The sequence below is a fragment of the Nycticebus coucang genome, chromosome 5, assembly GCF_027406575.1.
Source record: "Nycticebus coucang isolate mNycCou1 chromosome 5, mNycCou1.pri, whole genome shotgun sequence".
NCBI classification, from domain to species: domain Eukaryota; kingdom Metazoa; phylum Chordata; class Mammalia; order Primates; family Lorisidae; genus Nycticebus; species Nycticebus coucang.
The window spans coordinates 125,129,354-125,149,644 of record NC_069784.1 but is presented as its reverse complement, the minus strand read 5'-3'; the positions used below and the strand labels follow the sequence as shown (position 1 = coordinate 125,149,644).

General features: G+C 39.3%; 1 protein-coding gene across 3 annotated transcripts in view; it reads right to left on the bottom strand.

Moving 5' to 3' along the window:
• The window catches only part of TAB2 (TGF-beta activated kinase 1 (MAP3K7) binding protein 2), a 74,966-nt gene extending 60,446 nt beyond the window's left edge, over positions 1-14,520 (bottom strand). For 2 of the 3 annotated variants that reach the window (XM_053591307.1, XM_053591308.1), the window contains exon 1: positions 14,208-14,520. The gene's annotated coding sequence lies outside the window, so the exon portion shown is untranslated. The remainder of the gene's footprint in view (positions 1-14,207) is intronic. The other variant, XM_053591309.1, reaches the window with a different exon arrangement.
• Between the last annotated feature and the right edge of the window lie 5,771 nt (positions 14,521-20,291).

The following is a 20,291-nucleotide window of genomic DNA, read 5'->3' as shown; positions in this document are numbered from 1 at the left end:
TTCAGGTGTCTGTTATGTAGGCAGCCACATAACCCAACGTACTGGGGGCACAGTCTGAATCTTTTACCTGAATTCTATTTTGTATACTGAATGGATTGCCTACTTGATATTATTGGTTCCATATATCTAAAAGGGATTTCGAAGTTAACACGTTCCCAGCCCAGTCTAAACTTGCTATTTTTTACTACTCTTCCGCAAGTCAACTTCCTACTTAAAATTGCATGGGCCAAAAATCTCAGAGTCATTCTTGAATTCTCCTCTATGCCTCAGATCTAATTCATCAGCAGTTCCTGCCCAGACAAGGTTTGAAACATACCAAAATCTGATCTCTTCTCACCCTTTCCTGTTACCACCCTTATCTCAGCCACCATCATCTCTCAATTTAGATTATTGCAATAAGTCCTAACATGGTCTCCCTGCTTACCCCCCTAAATGTGCTCCATGTAAGTACTTGAACTTAATAGTGAAAGACTAAATGCATTTCCCTTAAGATCAGGAATAAACTTATCAGCTCTCACCACTATTAGGAAATACAGTTAAAAGTGGGAGTCAGAGCAGTGTAACAAGAAAAGGAAATAAAGTGCGTACGGATTAGAAAGGAAGAATACTGGGCAGCGCCTGTGGCTCAAGGAGTAGGGCGCCGGTCCCATATGCCAGAGGTGGCGGGTTCAAACCCAGCCCCGGCCAAAAAATCACAAAAAAAAAAAAAAAAGAAAGGAAGAATAAAATTGTCTTATTCACAGACACATTAGAAACCTACAGAATCTCCAAAAAAACCCCAAACAACAACAAAACACCTCCTAAAACTGGTGGTTACTTTAGTAAGGTCTCAGAACATAACATCTATCCACGGCAATCAACCATATTGTACATACTAACAATGAACTATTAAAATATAATTAAAAACACAATACCAATTATAATAATTCAATCATCTATAGAATTTGTATACTGGAAATTACAAAATGCTGATAAAAAAATTCAAAACCTAAATAAATGGAGAGATACACTATGTTTACAGATTTTGAAAATTCAAAAAAAAAATAAAAATGTCAATTTTCTCCAAATTGACCTGTAGGTTTAATGGAATTCTTACCAAAATCTAAGCAAGACACTTTTGTAGATTCTAAATTTTACATGGCAAGTGACTAGAATAGCTAAAGCAACTCGGAAAAAGGAAAAAAAAGTTGGAAGAATTTCACTACCTAATTTTAGGACTTATTATACAGCCACACTAATCAAACACTGTGGTTCTGGTGGAATTATAGACACAAAGATCAATGAATAGAGAATCCAGAAAAGGACTCTTGCGATTATGGCCATCTGATTTTAACAAAAGTATAAAAGGAATTCTAGTCTTTTTGACAAATGATGTTGAAATGATGTTGGAACTGGTCATCCAGAGGTTAAAAAAATGAACTTCAACCTAAACTTCATACCTCATTCAAAAATTAAAATAAATCACAAATCTATACATGTATGATCTTTTAGGGAACTTTTAGAAGAGGAGAAAATCAGACAGACTAGCCATGGTATTCTTGACAAGAAAGGCACATTCCATAAAAGAAAAAAATGCATAAAATGGACTTAATCAAAACTAAAAATTTTCTCTCTGCAAGAGACCCTGTTATGAAGATATAAAAACAAACTATACAACAGGAGAAAGTATTTAATCACATGGTCAACAAAGGACTTGAATCTACATTGTGTAAAGAATTCTCTCTCAACAACAAAAAATAATGCAGTTAGAATATGGGCAAAAGACTTGAACAGCCACTTCACCACAGAGGATACAGACAGAAGATAAGCACATGAAAATCTGTCCAACATCATTAGCCACTGGAGAAAGATGTTACTACACACTTAGTTAGACTGGCTGAAATAAGAAATACTGACAACACCAATGCTGATGAAGATGCAGACAAACTAGGTCTCATTCATGTATTGCTGGTGGGAATATAAAATGGCACAGCCACTCTGGAGAAGACTGGTATTAATAATTTCTTATAAAGTTAAACATACATCTACCACACAACACAACCATTGCACTCCTGGAGATTTATCCTATAGTGATAAAAATGTATCTTCACATATAAATCTGCACAAAACTGTTCACAGCAGCTTTATTTTTATAGTCCCAAACCAGAAAGGCAAAAAATCCTTCAAATTAGTGAATGGTTAAACTGTGGTACGTGTACAATCGTATACTTTGTAGTACTAAAAGGAATGAACTACCAATAGATGCAACAATTTGGATGGATCTCAAGGGTGTTATGCTGCACGAAAAAAAGGCCAATCTCTAACATTAACATAATGTATGATTCATTTATACAACATTCTTTAAGTGACAAAATTACAGTAATAGGGAAGAGAGGGGTGGTTGCTGGGGTTAGTTAAGGGGTTGGGGTTGGAGGGAAAGGTGAGTCTGTTAAGAAGGTAACACACAAGCGTTTTCTTTATGATGATGAAATAGTTCTATATCCTGACTAAGGGTTACATGAATCTGTAGACATGATAAATGTTGTAGAACTATACACATACAAACACTAATTAATAAATCATGTTCTAAGAAGTGAAAGAAAAATGGCAAATTAGACTATAACTTAAAACCCTTCGGTGGCTTCCTGTATCATCCTAAGTAAACTCTAAAGTCCTTATCACAATCTAAAGACCCTACAGGAAAAGTACATATCCACAAGGATCTCATCTGCCCTACCTTTCCACCCTCCACTCAGCTCCAACTATTCTGGCTGGACTTCCTCCTCTTGGAAGATGGCAAGCATACTTCCACCTAAGGCCTCTGTATTTTCTACGACCTCTATTTGGAAAGCTCTTTCCCTTTATCACTTCATTCAGATATCTGCTCAAATGTCATTTAGTCACAGAAGCCTTCTCTGTCTCTCCCCAACATAAAATGATGTCTTTTTCATCTTTCTTACCCCATAAGAACCTTAAAATCAAGATATAGCACTCAAACACCTTCCTCACCTGTTACTCCCATGGTCTGTTCTGTATCAGCCAGTATCACACACTATGCACCACAACTCAAGCCAGGGCATGTGTGATCTTTATCTTGCTTTGCTACACTCAGTATTCCCTTCTCAAATACCTAAACTACTCTTCTTAATTACCCCATCATCACAGCCTTAATTCAGGTCCTTCTCAACTTTCAAATAGATATAGGCCTATAGGCCTGCCTCTTTCTCCCAAGCCTGGTTCTTTTCTAACGTATTAGAATCTCTACACTGCTGCCAGAGTCTTTCTAGAATGTTACTTTAAGAAATTGTCTTCAGGGCAGCATCTGTGGCTCAAAGGAGTAGGGAGCCGGCCCCATATACCAGAGGTGGCGTGTTCAAACCCAGCCCCAGTCAAAAACTGCAAAAAAATTAAAAAAAGAAAGAAATTGTCTTCCATCATTTATAGGATGAAGTCAAATCTCCTTTAGGTAGCACTCAGTCTTCTAATTTTCTACCTCATTTCTATTAACTTAACACTGGTATCTAATCACAGGATGATGCCTGATTACTGCATATATGTGAACTTTCCTACCGCCAACCTTTATGCATGCTATTTCTCTCTGTACATTTTTCTACCTGCAGCCCAGACCTCTCTTCCTTGTCCAAGTGACATGCAAGGGTCATCTTTCTGGTAAGTTTCCCTGTCATATCCTTTTATCCTTCACTGAATCACATATCCCCTCCTCTAATTCCTAAAGTATTTTACATTTAACTATGTCACAACATTCATCACAGTGTGAAGGACAAGAACTCTATTTTACTCACCTGGCCATCCCCTGCACCTAGCAAATACCTGGCACACAGCAGGAACTCAAAAATATTGGATAAGTGAGTTAGTTTGAATAATAAAGAATGTAAAGATGAGACAATGAAAGAATTCAAGGCAAGATTTCCTGGGTTAGCCAGCTATTCTGCACAGACGTGTCATAGCAGGTGTATGAAACACAGAGTTTCTTTCTATTCTTTTGATCATGTGATATCCTATAAAAAGTGCTGTACTGATGGATAGCTTGGTCTGGCTAACATCACTAGTTCAATTTTCCCATGAACTAGTTACCTTCCCCCTAAAAGTACTACTTGTTTTTGCAGAACTATTGCAGTGGCTCCGGACAGTCATCCTTTAAATATGTGCCACTGTTCATGAGGGGGAAATCTCATGAAGAGAATGAGGCTGTGTCACTCAGGCCAATCCATCACCTCAGTTGAACAAAGCTCAAAGAGCATGCAAGCCCAACCAATGCATCAATGCACTTTAATATGTAAAAAAGCAGAATCGCCACATGTGGAAGTGGGAATTTTCTTCTGAAATCCCCATATCCACGTGTTTATTTTTCCACTTCCTAGAAAATCATCATGAGAGTGGCAAACTACTTTAGTCAAGGGCAGTTCAGGTACATGCTAGACATAGGGTCAACAGCAACAGTTACTCTCAATGTAAATACACAGTATCCTTATCCCAGCAACTTTCATATGACACCAATCCCTGAGCACATTTTCTCTTCAATTCTAGTAACTACGTAAATATGACGATACCTAAGTACAACTGCTTAACTTCCGAAGAGTAGACATCCATGTTTATTAGGTCACAACTGCCTTTTAAAAATTAACCCAGCAACTACACCACCATTTGTGCTCAATAGATTAAAATGGAACTTGTCGGGCGGCGCCTGTGGCTCAGTGAGTAGGGCGCCAGCCCCATATGCCGAGGGTGGCGGGTTCAAACCCAGCCCCGGCCAAACTGCAACCAAAAAACAGCCGGGCGTTGTGGCGGGCGCCTGTAGTCCCAGCTGCTTGGGAGGCTGAGGCAAGAGAATCGCGTAGGCCCAAGAGTTAAGAGGTTGCTGTGAGCCGTGTGACGCCATGGCACTCTACCTGAGGGCAGTGCGGTGAGACTCGGTCTCTACAAAAAAAAAAAAAAAAAAAAAAAAAAGGAACTTGTCTGTCTTGAATTCTTTTTAAAAAGCAACCGTCTTTTTAAAAAGCACAAAGGCCTATACTACTATATTCTCTATATTTTTTAATGATGACTAAGCACCAACGTTTAATCAGGAAATGCTGGCATAAAGAAAAGCATAAAAGATATTAAAGGATATAAAAGCATTAAAGGATATTTTCTTCAATAATTAGTGGCTTTGTTGCCTGTAAGATAAACTGCTGCAAACTGCAAAAAAATCAAAATTAATTTGCTGACCAAATTATTACTGGCAGTAAGACCTATCTGAAAGGCTCTCAAAATAAGTTTTCAAAATAATGATATTTGGTCAAAACAAAAATAAAAATGTTGTACATATACAACACAAATTATCCTTCATACTACATGTTCACTTTTTGGCTATAAAAACAAGATTTAGAAGACCCAACACGTACCTCACAGTTCTTTATGGAATGGATAAAACATGTCATTTATTCAATGATTAATGGCTGGATCCCCATCACTATTTGTGCTTCTGGCTTTATTTTATAGACTTCACAAAAACTGCACATACGTAAAACTAAAGACTATTTATTACCTCTAAATAAATATTACTATTTATTACCATAACAGATTTCATACACTTACAGAGCAGAATGTTCTAAACATATGTACTTAATAAGATGCAGTCAGTTTTTTTAAACTGTTTAACAGCAAATACAGCAATTGAATTTATATTTCAGTAATAAGTACTATTAAAGTACCAGGAACAGTTCTGAAGTTTACTGAACGGTACAAGTGGTATATTATGTTAAAATTTTATTTATACAGACAGGATTTAATACTACTTAGTAAGCAAAATATTCTACAATCACACTAATTTACTCAATGGATTAAGACAAAAATTTTTAGGAAAAAAATCAAAGTAAAAGACAATCACAGTTAATCCAATAATAAACATAGAGAAAGACAACACTCTTTCCCTCTTGAATGTGAAATATGGACACAGAAAAGTGTATTACTAAAATAATGAAAAAAAAATTAGCTAGTTAACTTAAAATAGAAAACGTACAAAGATCATTTTATACAGATAAAGTCATACAAGTTTTAAAGTATTATATTTAACCTCATATTTGAGGGTGTTCTGAAAAAAAAATCTGATCCATGGCCAATTTTCTAATGCTTTTCCTATGAAAGAACTAAACTACAGATTTGTAACGAACTTCAAATCTAAAATGTTGGTGTTTCTCACAGGAATAGGCAAGAAAAATATTAAGAATTAATAATCTGCATGCAATTCTTTGATTAAAAAGTAACAGTGATGTTTTGTTCCTTTTATCCTTGATCTAAAGAATTACAGTAAATTAAACAGTATAGAAATAATTTATTTTCACCTTGTTAACAAAAAGTAAACGGATACTCTGAAGAAAAAAACCTAATAAAGTAAAATTCCAAATGTAAAATTACTTCCTATTATTTACACTACATATCTAATGCGATCAGAACAACTTTGCTAAATAGAAGGTCATCAGGCTCAACACCTATAGCTCAGCAGCTAGGGTGCCAGCCACATACACCAGAGCTGGCGGGTTTGAATCCAGCCTGGGCCTGCCAAATAACAATGACAAATACAACCAAAAAATAGCTGGGTGTTGTGGTGGGCACCTGAAGTCTGCCAACTACGCGGGGGGGCTGAGACAAGAGAATCACCTAAGTCTAAGAGCTGGAGGTTGCTGTGAGCTGTGATGCCACAGCATTCTACCGAAGGTGACAAAGTGAGACTCTGCCTCTTAAAAAAAAAAAAAAAAAATTAAAGGGAAGAAAAGTTACCTTAAAAAGCACAGGATACCATAGTACGTATCTTTTACTTTGAATACTTCTTACTGATGCCTACTAGGTTCCAGATAGGTACTACATAAGGTAACGTGAGACATACAGATCACATAGTCAAAACCACCACGTGGCTAGCTATTACTATTTGCATTTTTCTAAAGAAAAAGTCCTTGGTGCAAAGCGTTTGAGTGATGCCTAATACCACATAGCTTTGGTTAGTAATAGAACTCAGATTTGAACTTGGCTTCATATGACTTTAAAGCCCAAGTTTTTTATTATACCTCATTGACATCCAACATGGTAAAATTAAGATAAAAGGAGCTGCCAAGTTTAAAAGAGATCAATTAAAAGTCACAAGTAATATTATCTCCAGTTTCTAAGAGAATTAAAACCAAGTAAGTCCCCTTTTACCCCTATGTCTCCAGTTCTTATCAGAATTGTTGCTTTTGTTGATTTCTCTAACTAAACAAAACCTGCCTGGTATAAGAACAAGTTCTGCAAAGTCAAGTCACTGACATTAAGTTTTCATTTGTATTAGCAAATATTTTCTCTCATGGATGAGGAATGAAAAATCATTCCACTGAACTACTAATGACATGGCCGGCAAACTAATCAAGCAAATGTGTGATGTGCTCCATCTTGCTAACACTAAAGAGGTTAACATTAAGATAGTAAATGTCAAAAATAATATTCCTTAATCTAAACATCTGAGTAAAACTTTAAGCTAAGTTTCAAAATAACAGTATTGATTAGGATGGTTAATAAATGAATAAGAATTTACTTACCAAAAATTACTCTTTCACACATTCTTTAATGGATTATTTTGAACAATTCTACTAACAACATTGAACACTCATATATTTCCCCATTTCTTTACTAAAATCTACAATTCTTTACTCCAGTTGCTGCTGCTTCTCCTTCTCTCTCCTTCTCTCACCAGTCCAACCTTTATAATTTGGCTTCTGAATGACTTATATCAGGACTACTGGTACTAGGCCTATTTTTGTTTTTCTTCTTAAGTGAAACAAGAACGCCACTTTCTTTAACAAGGCAATTAAAGTACTACAAATTCTTATGCTGCTGATTGTATTTGTCTGTGGTTAAATCAGACTTCCTTTCTGAAGCCACTTAAACTGGCACCTTGCAATAATATTTCTTTCCAGTATACTGTTACTGTTCAAACTAAGCAAACAAACAAACAATAAAAAAATCACACTACAAAATATTCAAGTGTATGATTTACATCTCACTTCCAAAATAGTATCGTGGCATACAAAGTTTGAATAGAAAGCATCCTGTGTATGCATGTGGGGAATTGTTTAAAAAAAATCTATGAAATATTTTATGTCAATGATTAACATTCTTAGAATTTGACAGAAGTATTAAATTTTAGGAAAGCTAATTATTCTACTTTAGGTAGAGGATAACTTGCTACAGAACAAAAAACAGCTGACTGGTACGAAGATTTAAGCATTTGAAGAATGGTTACCGTCAAAATGGGGGTGTGTCATGGTGGGATGTTTTTGCTTTCCTGTGAAAACATCAATATTCCTCACATCATAGAAACTTAACTAAATGAATGAACTAATCCACAAAGCTAGTACAAGCCTACTTTCACTGAAGTTGACTTAAAAGAGATAAAATAAACTTGTCTTTTAATAGTTAAGAGCATATAATTATTCATGAATTATTTTTTCTACTGACTAAAAAAAACTGCTATATCATTTTTTCACAATGTCACAACAGCAGAGGAATAAATTAATGAACACTATTCTAGCTGCAAATAACTGATTTCTTCCTTTCAATTTCTATTGTATTTTTCAAATTTTTGGCTACATTCAAAAAATGATATTCTGAAGACTGTACATAACATCTTAACCTGTGCTTAAAACTAAAGATTCAAAGACTTAAGCCATTTAACATACAATATTTCTTGAGCTCTTTACTAATGCCAAGCACTGAAGATAGTGAAGTTTAAGACCAAAAGGAAAAAAATAACATGGGCTGCCCTTGAGAAGATGTAAATGATCTTCCAGGTTACAAAATAATGCAAATGAAAATAATAAATATTGCAACTTGAATGGTTATTTTACTCTTCCTTCAAAAATCTCATCCACACTTTGCATTATTTTAGTTTTGTAAAAGTTTTCCTTAATAATTTATAAATTATTTGAATTAATTACACCAGTTCATACAATAAAGGAATAAAATGACAAAAATGAACATTTACTGAATATTTACTCTGTACTAAGTATGATACTAAATGTTTTGTAAGTATTTTCAAGAATTGGAATTGTATACAGTATATGTTGACTACTTGTCAAAATGCTGAGATTCAGCTCATCAACTTACATTAAAAGATGTGACACAATGTTCCTCTGCCAGAAAAAGAATGTCTCTAACATTACATTGGCTAACACGCACAAACTCTCCAGAAAGTATTAGTGACTGTAAGTTTCTACTGTATTTTAATTAACCTTATGCTATCAGACAAAACTACTTTAGTTGTTCAAATGAAATGTATATTAATTAATGCCAACAAAGCACTTGCTTATGAGTGCTTCCTGGAGGGTCAACAACTTCAACCAAGTTTGATTTACAGACTACTAGATACAGTCAGTAAATTAAGTCGCTATTTATTAAGCCTCTACTATTTATGACAAGTCACATACAAGGTATAATTTAATTACTGCAATAACCTTATAGATATTACTTTCATTTTACAGAGAACAAGCTCAGGGAAGCTAAAAAATTGTAATTGGCCCCAAATGAAGTGGCAAAGTTAGTAAGTGGCAAAACTAGGATTCAAACTAGGATAGTAAATTTCAAAATTTTCTATTTAGCCACAAAGCAGCTTTCTGAAGCAATAACAATAGGAGAAAACGCTAATTCTGAGGTACATGTGTAATTGAGTTCTGAAGCTATTAAGTATATTTTTAAAGAAAAAATTTTATGTATGGGGTAGTTTTTGCTTTTTGAAATCAAGGATAATACCCACATACAGTTTTTTCAAAGATCAAATAAGCAATGTTCATTCTTCAATCTTCTACAGTACTTTTTTCTCTCAGACATACTACATTTTATTCATTATGTCTTTTACCACTAAAATGTAAACTATATCAGCACAGAAATTTTTATCTGTTACTCACCACTGCATCTCCAGTACTTAGAAGCACCTTAGCACATAGTAAGTGCTCAATAAATATTTGTGGAATGAAGGAAAGCCTGGCACACAGTATGCATTCAATAAATATTAGTTCCTCTCTCTTTACTGTGCAGGATACCATTCCTTTGACACCAAATTCCGAACTGGAATTGATGATTAGAAATGTAATAAAATTTCTTACTAAACTTTTACATTAAAAATGAATGAGGCAACCCGGCTTATTACACCCTCAATGAATCCCCAACAATAAATCCCCCCCCCCAAAAAAAAAATGAATGAGGCAAGTAAAGTCACATTCAGCAAAGGCACATTTATCAAGCATCATTAGTAGATAAAGGGATCTATGTAAGTTAAATTCTCAACCAAAGTGGCAAAACTTTATCAATAGACATAGTTCACTGATATTAACATCCATGAGTTTACTTTGTGGCAATTTTGACTTGGATCTTCTTCTGAAACATCAACTTGTCATGTGACACTTCGACTAGGCTCACTCCACACACTACTTTTCTATGGATTAGGAAATGAGAAACTAAGCAGATTCTGTAAAATGAATCAATAAAAATCCAAGCGAAAATCTAAGTGAAAAGCATAATTATAACACAGGAGACTTTTTTCTGTTTTCACTAGAAAACTCAATGACTGTAGGTAAGGTACCATTTACGTATCAACAGGCTGTTTTGAGAGATGAAATAGTTAGAAAACAAAAAAGTATCTTCCCTGCCACTCTGACTCTTTATTTATTTATATTTATTTATTTAGAGACAGAGCCTCGAGCTGTCATCCTGGGTAGAGTGCCGTGGCATTAAAGCTCACAGCAACCTTCAACTCCTGGGCTCAAGTGATTATCCTGCCTCAGCCTCCCAAGTAGCTGGGACTACGGCATTCGTCACAATGCCCGGCTATTTTTTGGTTGCAGCCGTCATTGTTGTTTGACCGGCCCGGGCTGGATTCGAACCCACCAGCTCAGGTGTATGTGGCTGGTGCCCCAGCTGCTTGAGCCACAGGCACTGAGCCCATTCTGGCTCTTTAGTTATCAAGATTATAGTCAAGTTTAGCGGCTAACTGAAGAGAATGTAAAAAGCACAGCTCCTAAGAATACTTAAATTTTTTAGCTTTCTGAGCAAGCAGCATCCTTGATTTTTTAGGATAAGAACCAAAAGATATAAAATGTTAAAATACAGTATTCTGGAAGTATGAGCCAGTGCCAAATAAGTATGAACAGACAGACATACATTTAAATTCCATACAGTTTTAATGTTTCCAGATTCTTACCATCTTAACAGAGTTTTAAATAAGATGACATATATAGACTGTCAAGAGCCTATGAAAAGATTCAGAGAAAACTGCCTTAGTACAGTTTAGCATAATCATTTTCCTGTGCTTGTCAGCCACCAGTACCCACAGCCCCACATTCCTAGATGCCTAAAACTGTTCATCTAATCCTCTACCAGCATCTTATCCCCATCCTTATTATGATTCTGTCCCAGTCTTCACACTTGCCTCTGTTATCTTAATCCTTCTATTTTAGAGTCTCAATCTTAGGACAAATAAGAATGATATAAGTGAAACAAAGGAAAAGTACTACTACTGTTGTCTAGGTCATGGGAACTTGGCCAGGCAGAAATATAATGGAATTCAAACCTTTGTTAATTATACTTTAATTTATGAACTTTATATAGTGTAAAGATTATTAGGGCCTTCCCCCCTCCAATATCTATAATACGGCAAAAATTACCTTTTAAGCTATGTTGAGGATCACACACAAAAAAAACCTTTTAGTCCTGACCTGTTTATATAACTTAAAAAAAAAAAAAGTTTTAGAAAATTCTGACACTCCTCAAGGACTTTTTTGGCATGTAGCTCATAAAGTAAAACAGCCTATCTATTTTTCTATTGCAGTAGGTTCTTGTTTATCTGTTTCTATTGTATCCATTGCATTTCTATTGTTTTATCTATTTCTATTGTATCTATTGTATTACTATTGTATCTATTTTTCAAAATGCAATAGGTTCACAGATACACATGTACATTTCATTCTAAACAATACTTTGTAAAAAGAAATTTTCCTTACAAGGAAGTTACAGAAGGAGAATAAACTACTACAAAACCAATCATGTTAAAACATTTATCTGAGTGTAAGGTGCTACTAATACTAAAGAAGCAATCCTCAATCCTGATATAGTTAAGAGATCTGGATATTGCCTATATAATTATGCAGAGTTAAAAAACTTCCTCATTTCAGTAGGTGTAATAATTGTATCCAATAACCCAAGTCTCAAATATCCTCAGCTGAAGTGAGGACCACTAAAGAAAGAACCAAATAAAGTCGGTATTTCTGCAATGGGATCAATTTAAATTAAAATTTATTTTTCAGAAAACATGTATCAGATGAGACGGTGATCATTTTAACCTCTTCTCAATGAGTCACAAAAGCACAGGTTCCACCATGAGACAGTTCACTTAGCAGGGTCTGAATGGCAGGATTTCAACAGTGTCCTTTAAAGGCTACTTTCAAACTCAAGAAAAGTTATTCTATGAAGCCAAGAGAGAAATGAAATACTGGAGTCTATTCAGTGGATAACTTATTCATCTAATTAACATATTCAACTTTCAGTTTGATTCTTAAAAGATTTAAAATTTAAGCACCCTCTATTAGAAACTGATTAGACTTATGAGGGAAAAACCCAAACAGAAGTTCTGAATCACTGGAATTTTTGTTCTATTTCCTGTTAACACACCGATAGTACCAATATCTTCTTTCGTTCCATGTATGCTTTTTAAAAAGCTATAGGATCCTTTTTAAACAGGGCCCTAATTTAGCCCAAAGTTCATTTATCTGACAATTCTTACCATTGTTTCTAATAAAAGTGCGCAAACAATAACATAAACAATAACATAAAAAGCTATGTCTTCCTTCATTTAGAAACTACAAGAGTTTATAATTTAAAGTTTCAAATTGTCAAGGCTTAAAATTATGATTTCATTGTTACAAAGAATTTAAAAGCATTTTAGAAAAGATGTTCATACTCTGCTACTGTACCAAAAGTAAAAACTGAAAGCAAAAATTCTATTCCATGCCCACCAAAATTCCTAGCCAAATCTGGAATTGCATGAGCATCATATTCTTTTTAAGTATGCTAAAGTAGGAACTAATTCCTTTTTTATAAAATGTGAAATCAACCGGCCCCCCAAATTTGACACTTTACAAACTTACCTAAAACAGACAAAATCGATGCAAAATTATACTGCCATACAGTAGCTCGGAATACAACCTTAGCGTTCAAGAACCTTCCCATGAATAAAGGCAGTGAACAGCTCTAGCACTGGGGACCTGAATTTCATGAACTACTGAGAAGCCTCTGTGAAGGCAAATTCCCTCCACTCTCCTGGAAACCCCTCTTATCACAAACATCTTAAGAATTTCTCCACAACAATTAAGCTGACTTGAAGAACGGAAACCTAACATCTCAAATATACTATATATGGAACGAAACACGGCCAAACACATAAATACAAACTCACACGGGCTCTGACACTTTGGTGTACGATTGTGCCTGAACATCCCACAGCATCAGCAACAGAAAGATCCACCTGTCACCTGTGGGGCAAGGCTAAGAGACCCTTTCAGCCTTCCTGCCTCAACCACAATCGCAAGGTTTAAGGTTGATGGGACGGAAAACTAGAATTATCCTGTGAAATCTAAGGGGCCACAGACTCATAGCCGGCCTTGCTCCCCACTTCAAAGACGGCTGCAGAAAACCAAGACCCGAAAGGGAACCATGTTCTGTCCACGACCCCCACATAACTCCCCTGTCAGTCCCCCAACACCTCCGCTCCTAAGTCATCTTTACACAGATCTCAGCTCCCCAAAGTAAGTTTCCCCTCCCCTACCCCCACCTCACATGCCTGGGGGCGGGCTGGGGGCAGCGGTGCAGGCAGGGGCCCTCCCCACCCCGGCACCCTCCCCCACCCGGGGCTCTCCCGGCGCTCGACTCCAATGAATCGCCCCCTCCCCCTCCCCACCGGCGCCCCGGAGCTCAGGCCCGGCCCGATGCTCCCCACCCCCACCGGTCGGGAGGACTTGGGGGGCCTCCTCTCCGCCTCGCCACTGGGGGAGGGCGAAGGCGGAGGGAGGACGAGTCCGAGTAAGAAGAGGACGCCCCGCCAGGGCCTCGCGCGCCGGCGGAGCCCCTTCCAGACGAAGGGAGGGTGCGAGAAGCTGAGGGGAGCGCGGGGCTGGGGATCCCACCGAGGCCCGGCAGCGCTGTCCGCTTACCCTTCGCCGCCGCCGCTTCCCCCTCCTCCTCCTCGGCCGCCGCCGCCGCCTCTCCCACTAGGGCAGCCGTCTCCACCGTCGCCGCCGCCGCCTCCGCCACCACGGCCGCCGCCAGCGCCGCCGCCGCCTCCGATTCCACCCGGCAGGGGGGACACCTCAGCCCTCCCTCCCTCCCCGCTCAGCCCCCTCCGATCGGCCGCCGCCGCCAACTCCCTCCGGCCGCCGCCGCCGCCGCCGCCGCTCGTGGCTGAGGGGGAGGGGAGGGGGTCGGGTTGGGTCGCCGGGCCGGCGGCTGCTGCAGATCAAAAACGACGGCTGGGCGGCGTCGCCGCTCCCCGATCCTCGGCTGCGGCTCGCTCGGCCTCCCCACCTCCCTCTGCCCCCACCCCCCTCGCGCTCGCCTGCCCTCCCCCCACCCCCCCGGGTCTCGCTAGCTCTCGCCGCGGCTCCGCCAGCCCAGTCCAAGTCAAAATACTGCCACACAATATGGCGGCGCGGCGGCCGGCAAACACCGCGAGATCTGCGGCCTCGGATGAGGCGGCGGCTGTGACGAGGCCTCCCCCAGCCGGGGAGCGGGCGGCGGCGGCAGCGGCCCGGGGATGCTCTTTCTCCGCCCCGCACCCCTCCCCCGGCGCTCGCCGTCTCCACGCCCGGCCTGCGCAGGCTGGTGGGGAGCGCGGCGCCGCCGGGGCCGGGCGAGGGGGCTCCGCGCCCGGCTCTGTTAGCCGCTCGCCCAGACTTGGGTTGGAGGGTGCGGGTTTCCACGGCCCCTCGCGGGGGCCGAGGGCAATTTGGGCCGAGGGAAGAGAGATCGTAGCCGCACCTCGCGGAGGGGCTTGCGCGCTGGGGAAGCGGGTGGCGGGCCCTGCGGGGCGGCCGGCCGCGCTGTGCTGGTAGGGGCCGGGGGGCTGGCCGGGCCGCGCGCGGTGGCGGCGGAGGGCAGCAGGTGGGCCCGCGGCGGAGGCGGCGGCCCGGGCGCTGCGGACCCTGACACACCCCCTTGGAGCCCCGCCGCGCCGAGGCCGCGGCTGACCGCGGTGATCAGCGCGGGAGACCAGGACTGCCCCCGGGGTGTGCGCGAGAGCCTCCGAACTCGCGGCTTCGACTCTTCTAAAAAGCTGTCGTTCTCTGACTTTCCTTGAGCCGTTGGGGGTTGGGAGGATCATCTAAATGCTCCCAAGGTTTTGTTTCGATTTTATTTTAGCTGCACGTTCCTAGAAGTCCTAGAAGTAGAGCCAAAGACACTTCGGCGTTGAGGGGAGAAGGGGCGACTTCAAGTTTCTACCTTCTTAAAGAAATATTTAATTTCCCCCGGGAGGCGGGGGTGGGGTGGGGGTGTTTAACACTCAGACATTTCTCGCAATGTAGAATATTTATTTAAAAATAATAGCGCTTTCATGGTGTCCAAAACGCTACAGTATTTTTCTGTCCCAATCCAAATTGTCCATATCCCTGCCAGTTTCTTCCCTGAAACAATTCTTACTCCTGAGAAAATTCTGAATGACCATTCCTCCCCCTATGTTTCCAGTATAAGCGCTGTAGCTACCTTGAAAGAAATATTTTAAGTATCTTGTAAGAAGTACTACCTTCCTTACAGGTAAGGTACTTTACCCACTCGCTTCTTTTTTCCTCGCCCAGCCTCTAAAATACCTGAAATCTTGGGCTGTAGCACCAGTTCAAATACTTTACCACTTTAGAAGCCAAAAGTGTTTATGGTTTACAATATCAGAATTTAAGTATTTTCTCTCCTTTGGCGTTATCTTTAAGGAAATTAAAAGCAAATCAGGATTTGAAAAATAGACTCTATACTTTTTATTCACTGGCAATAAGAAATCATTGAACCGTTAATACTTTACAGCGGTTCTCTCTGAGGAGTTATTTGCATACTCAGTGATAAAATAATTGACGTTCTGATTTCAGAGAAATTGTATCTTTTAATAGGTGAATTTCACTTGTCTCTGAAACCATTGTAAAGTATAGAGCCAACAAATGCTTTTGAAGTGGTTGAATTGTGTAGTTTATGCAAACATCTTCTTTTAAAGGTTTATTTTATGAAATGTACATATTTTGATAGAAATGCAATGCTTTGTAAACATTCATGTGATAGGTGTGAGCAGGTCATGTGTAAGAAGGGGGGAGGGGCAGAGAAGGGATGTGTATGAACACATCCTTGCACCAGCACTGGAGAGCTTGAACTTGTATCTAAAGATAAAGAAGCACCAGACAGATTCAAGTAGAGGAAAAATGACTAACATACTAGAATACTTTTAAGATAGTATTCTTAAAATACTGTCAGTGTCATAAAAGACAAAATCTGCAGATTAGAAGAAACTAAAGAGAGATGGCAACTAAATGCAATTTGTGACCCTGACCTGGATCCTTTCTGAAGGAGAAAATTGTTATAAAGGGTAGTCGTAGATAATTGATGAAATTGAACTTTAGATTCTAGATTAAAGTATTATATCAGTGTTAAACTTCCTGAATATGTTAGGTACAAAAATATCCTAGTTGACTAGAAAGCACACTGAAATACTTACAGTAAAAGGACATAATGTATGTGACTCATACATAGATAGCTCTCTCACATCTGTCATATCACAGAAAGAGAAATTGATAAAATTTATAACTTGGTGAATCTGAATGTTCTGGAATATTCCCCCCCACCCCCATACAAGGAGGCAGGAGAGATGAGGCTGCCAATTTGGAATATTTTGATAAGTTTGAAATTATTGCAAAATAAATTGTTTAAGAAAATGAACTTTAAACTGAAGAGAATTCCTTTATCTCACTAAGAGGAGAAATGTAACAGGATAGACACATGACAGATCCTTTTACTAGCCAACTGTCCTCAGTAACAGATTGGAATTTTGGTCGTCATTCAGCTTTTCTGTCTTCTTTGTTTAATCTATTTGAATTTGGGACCAATAATGGTAGGAATCCTTATGTATTTGGTAACTATGATTTCCATATTGATCGATTTAGTAAATACTCAGTATCTATTATCCTCAAGACTGTGGAGAAAATAAGGAATAAAACGCTGTACCTTTCAAGTGCTCTCTGTAGTGGTTACAGGGGAGAAAAAAAGATATAGTCCCTATAACTTCATTCAAGCGCTTTTGAGACACTAGCTACCTGTGGCTATTTAAATTAGACAAAATGAAAATTCAGGCCCTCATTTGTATTAGCCACATTTCAAAGTGTTCAATAAACTGTTCCATCTTCACAGAGGGTTCTATTGAACAATGCTTGTAGTAGAACAGATCACACTGTATAAATAACATTGGTGCAAGTTAAAAGGCAATAAACCCTATGGATGCTTAGGGGAGGAGAGATTACTTTGCAAGGAGAGGAAGTGGGAGAGATATCGGGAAGTTTCAAGAAGGTTGCATATAGACAGGTGAAGGCAGAGCAAGAGTAATCCAGGGAGAGAAAACATGAACATAGCAGGGAAAGGAGAGGCCTATGTGAGGGATAGCACTTAATTCTGTATGTCTGTAACACCAGGTATGTAAGGGCTAGGCTGTATTACAAATGCTGAGCTGCTGAGCCCAAACTATTCTCTAGGCAATAAGAAGTTGCTAAAGGTCATTGGATAAAATGAATGAATGACATGATCAAATAGTCCTTTAGGGAGGATAATTTAGCAATAGGTATATAAAGTGGATTAGGTTTGAAGATAAAAAATAGTGTTGCAACAGCTCATACGAGATAATGGAGAGTTGATATAATGTGACCTGTTGCATGTAACCAATCTTAAATTATAATGGCTTGAGTAGTAAGGAAATTTATATCTCATCAACTTATTCTCCAACTCCTGACCTAAAATGATTCTCCTGCCTGGGCCTCCCAGAGTGCTAGGATTACAGGTTTGAGACACCATACCGGGCCCTATCTTACAAATTTGGAAGTTACAAAGTAGAATAGACTGAAGGTCTGAAAGATTCAGTACCTCAGTAAATATCACTGTAGACCAGATTCTTTCCATTTCTGGGTGTAGGCATCATTCTTTGGTTAATAGCAAGATGGCTGTGGTAGTTTCCAGGCATCCTAAACCATAATGTCCAGAGAAGAAGAGAGATCATTTAAGAGAGAGGGAGTATGTTTCCCAGAACTTCTCCCCGAAACTCCCTTACTGACTTCCCTTCCCATCTCCTAGGCTATAGTGGAATCACATGCCCACTCCTGAGCCAGTTTCTGGTCTACATGGTGGAACAAGTGTTGAGGAGTCAAAGATAGACAAGTAAGAATCAAAGATGACTCTGAGGTTTTGAGCCAAATGACTAGAGAGCAAGAGAAGATAGGAAATTATGGCAGGAAGGATGATGATTTTTGTAATGGTCCTGAGTTTGAAATACCAAAGAAATGTTCACCTGGAGATGACCTACAGGTGAAAACAGAACTCAGACTGTAGGTCAAAGTTGAGGACATACTTCAAAAGTCATTTGCAAAGAGGTGATAATTAAGCTGTAAGATTGCCAGAAAAAAGGAGGGAGAGGGGAGGGCACAACCCTGGAGGAAGAGGTGGAAACAGTAAGGTGTGGTCACAGAAGTGGCAGACCAGGACCATGTATTGTACAGAAATCAAGGGCAACAGGTGGAGTTTCAAGAAGGCCAAGAGTGTTAAGTGCTATGGAGAGATGCAGGATGATGCCGACTTAGGAACATTGGGTTGTCACCTAGAAGCTCATTGTGACCTTCAAGAGAGTTATTGCATTAGAAACAACGTAATAGGTACATTTCAGGAGTTAAGGGCTGAACAGATAGGTATGCAGAGGCGTGAAATAGAGACTATTCTTTCAAAAAATCTGGTAGTCATGAAAGGGGAAGCTAAATGAATGAGGATGTTTGTAGCAATATTTATAATACTAAAAACAAGAAACAACTGAAATTTATAAATAAATTATTGTTTTAAAAATCAGTAGATGTGTACTCAATAGTATGTAATTCAGTCATGAAAAAATGAAGATTATTTAGAAACATTGAAAAATCTTACTCTGCAATATTGAGGGAAGACATTAGAAAACTTAAAAAAAAACCCCAAAACACATGGATTACAATACCAAAAAAGTATACACATGTGCATATAGCGATAGCCTGTGGCTCAGTCGGTGGAGCGCCGGCCCCATATACCGAGGGTGGCGGGTTCAAGCCCGGCCCGGGCCAAACTGCGGCCAGAAAATAGCTGGGCGTTGTGGCGGGTGCCTGTGGTCACGGCTGCTCGGGAGGCTGAGGCAGGAGAATCGCTTGGGCCCAGGAGTTGGAGGTTGCTGTGAGCTGTGTGAGGCCACGGCACTCTACCGAGGGCCGTAGGGTGAGACTCCGTCTCTACAAAAAAAAAAAAAAAAGAAGAAATATATAAAATGATAGCTATTAGTTATGTGTGAGTGAATGGATAATGGGTTGTTTTCTATTTTCCAATTTTATATAATGATATAGATTCTCTAATTAAAAATGTATATGTATATTTTAAAATATTAGATAGCAGAGACAGGCTGGCAATCTGATGGAACTGTAAGATTAAAAAAATTTTAGGCAGAAAAAAGGCTATTTTTTCAGACTGAGGGTAAATTTCAAAGAGCAAAAGACTGAGGGTAAAAGAATGAGATGATGGAAGCCTCTGCTGTGAGTCCTCCATGCTCTCTCATCTCCTTCAGAACAAAGCCAACATCCCCACCATAGCCCCCTTGCCTCACCTGACCTGGCCTCTAGCTGTATGATCCTGGGTCCTGCTTTCTCCTCCATGCTTCAAACACACTGTGCCTCAAGGGCTTTGCAATTCTATTCCCTGCCTGGATAATCCTGAGTTCAGACATGCCTGGCTCCTCTCTACACTTTCTGTAATACTCTACTCAAATGTCATCTTATCCATGAGATTCCCCCTACCTCAAAATTAACTACATACAGTATATACACTTAATCCCCACTCATTCTCTGTTTCTTATTCTGGTTTATTTGCATTTCCAGTACTTAGCCACACAACTCACTATAAGTTTATTTATTGTCTATACTTCTCCCTTAAGATTGTCAATTACATAATTTAACAAACTTCTATTTGTTCAGTACTGCGCTTCAGTACATAAGCAG